This window comes from Montipora capricornis, chromosome 5 (genome assembly GCF_036669925.1).
Source record: "Montipora capricornis isolate CH-2021 chromosome 5, ASM3666992v2, whole genome shotgun sequence".
Lineage (NCBI taxonomy): Eukaryota > Metazoa > Cnidaria > Anthozoa > Scleractinia > Acroporidae > Montipora > Montipora capricornis.
Window position 1 is genome coordinate 25,447,416 of NC_090887.1, and position 3,965 is coordinate 25,451,380.

A 3,965-nucleotide genomic window follows, 5' to 3' on the forward strand; every position below is an offset into this window, starting at 1 on the left:
ACGATGTATAATGTTCTGTAGTTCTTTTGCCGAACACAAACATCCCTGAGGTAATCGCCGGGCGGTTGGTTTGTTGGTGGTCTTATATTCCACAGGTTGTTATACACATAACCTTTTTGCGCGCAACTGTTAAGCGCATAAATTGCAAAAAAAGTGATGTGTAAGGAGCGACTAACTTGTGTCGTCAAGGGTGTTTATTATACATTGTAGTCATTATCTGTCTTCTCATTGGCTAAAAGCCTACAGTTAATTCTAGGAAACAGTGCAGCCTACAGATTACTCACTAATCTGCTAGCAGATAAGTGAATTATCTAGAGGTTGCGCGCGCAATGCATGATTTCCAAGAGCAATGTCAAGTTCACGGACAGCGAAGTAAGAAGATCGCTTGTCGAAAATAAACTGTCATCATCTGTCTTCTCATTGGCTAAAAGCCTACAGTTAATCCTAGGAAACAGTGCAACATACAGATTACTCTCTAATCTGCTAGCTATCGAAGAGGCGAATTACGTGGTCAGGGCGTGGGCCTTTTAAGGTGACAAGGTAGGAGAGCCTATAACTCCACTTGAAACCCAACTAAGGATCAAATTCACGATGCACGACCGTAGTCAACTTAGCGGATTGCAAGGGAGGATCGTCGAAAGATATAGGCTAATATTATTTTTATAGATCCTTTCTTGTCATCCGCTAAGTTGACTACGGTCGTGACTTTTCGAGTGGAGTTATAATGCTACAGAACTGTTTCGTATGGTACAAGTACCACACTCGTCAGGGAATTTTAACGACTGAACTGTTCAAATTGGAAAGCTGGCAGTTAAATACGGAAATTTGAATGGTTGCTATAGTAAGTTAGTTTGGAGGCATTTTTCTTCGAGTGGGCATTCAGGCTTTTTTTTTAAATTGCAGGTGTCAGGTTGCGGTGCTGGTGTATTTGCATCTGAAAGAACGTGTTTGTTGTGTGACGATATGATGGATTTCATGTTTGGCATACATGAGTAGCTTAGCTTGAGTGTGTGTCTGTTGAAAATCTTGTAGAGCGGATGGTTGTTCTGGAAGCATTTTTCGACAATATGTAGGAATTTTCTACCAAGGTTGGTTTTAACGCTTGAATCGAAAGGGGGATTGTACCACGTAATGTCCCTTTTCCTCTTTCTTTTGTTTTTCGGAGCTGGCTCTGGATTGTATGCGAGCTTTAAATTCCTAGGTGGGGCTGCGTCATGGCTTGTTGCATGCAACTCTATCAAGTATGAGGTAATAGTCCATGGCCAAAACAATTCACTAGACCTTCTCGTGAGGTCACCTTAGTGATGTTTCAAAGATCAGTTGGAAATATAGCAGACATATTATTGGCGTTAATAGCCGATCATATTAGCCTTTTTCTCACACATACAATTTTTTTTTTTATTTCCAGGTCCAAGTCACAAGTTGACAAATGGCAATGCCAATGACTTCTTAAAATAAAAGATGTTGCCAATGGAAAGGTTAGAGTCCAGTTACTGAAAAAATAAAACCGTCCCAGCTATTCTAGTCTAATTTAAAGACAAATTATAAAAACCGGGTCCCTCACACACACACACACACACACATATATATATATATATATAACTAACTGCAGACAGTACTGTTTCGGCCTTCTGGGCCTCATCAGTGCAGTGCTGATGTCTGGGATGGAGGTTAAGCTTATAAAGCCACCCCAAATGTCCCACACATGTGGTACATCTAAGCCATGCCAGAGTGCTCAAACTAGCGAGCTAGTGAGCATGCGCAATTGCTAGCGGCAATGACTCATCCCAGTAGAGTGCTCAATTTGGACATGAAAGCAAAAGCTTTGTAATGCCAAAGAGCTATATATATATATATATACAAGTTGTTATAAATAAATATTAATAAATATGATAATAATTGTGATGATAAAGATAATAATACTAATATGAAATAAACAATACTCAAAATATGGTAAACGTTTGCCACAGAAGAATTAAGGCTTCTTCATAACCAAATGCAGTTTATAGAAATAAAGTTTCTCCTCCGGCATTGATCAATAAAATTCTCTGACCATTCACTAAAACTAAAACAAACCAAAAAAACAAAAAAAAGCAAAAGAAAAAAAAAAATCATTACTCGTGTCAAACATGCAAATTACGAGTTTCTTCAACAAAGTGTTATCAATTACCGTTAAGATTTCATTTAAACAAATGTGAGTCACTATTAAGTAACTCAAACAAATCTCTGTGGAGATTTGTTTTCGTGACAGTTTATGTGGAGCAATGAACTTACAGGTCTAGTAGACTTGTGAGTCCTGAGAACATCGTTTCTTGGAGTTGAGTTATTTTATCGTCATCAAGACGTCTAGAAATAAAAGTATAAGAAACCTTCTTGAGAGCTAATTTAACGTAGCACTTATTTATCTTAATAGTACTTTTAAAAGTATATTCAGAAAATCTAATTAAACGAGAACAGTGATATTCATCCCGGATTAGCTTTTACTAAGGGTCATTCCCTGAGAGTAAGATTTATCGAAATTGGCTTAGTCCCCATCAGCGTCAGGAAAGTGTTTTATTTTAAACCAAGTTTTGCGGGAAAATAATAATAAAAACAAAACAGACAAACTCGGCTAACTCAATGTTGTACTTAATTCTAATCCTTTGGAAATTTATGTTAGGAAAAAACTGCGCCCTCGACCTTCATCCTCGGGCCATACTCGAGACCCAGGGCACAGTTTTGTTTCCTATCTGGACCGACCTTGGCCGGTAAATAACTTTTTTTTTCTATGGCCAGGAAGCAGGTGAAAAATAATTGTTGCCTGATCTCGCACTGTCTCCAGTTTTATATTAATCTGTTTTACTTAAATGCCAAAACATACTTGTTTTATCGGTACCGATACAAAATGGACAGTTATCTCTTTTGGTTGGGTTGAGACATTGAATGGGAGGGAGGTGGGACGAAGGAAAACAGAATTGAAAAAATGGCCCCTCCAATCAAAATGTTTGCAAATGTAACCTAGCCGCTAACATACTTTTAAAATTGTTTATTATCCATAAGGAAAATCACATTTTTCTCTTTGTTTTCTAAACATCTGTTACTATTTACTACTGCTTTCACGAGAAAGCCATTGAAATGACAGTTGAGAAATCTCAATTGTCAGCTATCAAATGACAAGTTCAAAGACGCACGCACAAAAAATTTAAAAGTTGTCGCTAGCACAGTAAATTTTACACTTTTAAACGGTTAAAAGTTCCCTCTCGATTGTGACACTAAACAGTAAGATCCTAAGAAAGTTGACGTCGATCAATGTTCTTAATCGGAATTAGAGTCATCGGATATTGCAGCAAGGCGTCTACGCTGCTTGGAAACCGGACGTTTGTTTGAACTCTCGACGCTTGTGTTAGGTGCACTGTTAGACGTAAAATGAAAAGTGCATCCTTCAATATTTCCGATTTTTCAATAATAATAATAATAATAATAATAATAATAATAATAATTATAGCGGAGCTAACTCTCGACGCTTGTGTTAGGTGCACTGTTAGAGGTAAAATTAAAAGTGCATCCTTCAATATTTCCGATTTTTTAATAATAATAATATAATCATAATAATAATAATAATAATTATAGCGGAGCTCCGCGCGCGCGCGGAGCACCATAGTTAAGAAAATATGGTAACCCATCGATGTGAGAAAATTTGGTTTTATAGGCATGACGTCATCACCGTCCGTACGTACGTACGTCCGTACGTCCGTCCGCCCCTTCATGTATGCCAATGTGACCAGTACACGTAACCATATCACGGGCTGATTAAAGTTTAGAGCTCATCTAGGGGGCAATACTACATTTGACACTAACTAGTTTACAGCATACATCTTTGATATTGGACATCAATGTTATGGTCAATTGACACCTGTCAAAAGAAGGTATCCGATGACCAGTATCACGTGACTATATAGCGGGCTCAAGTTAGACCTTATTGAGGT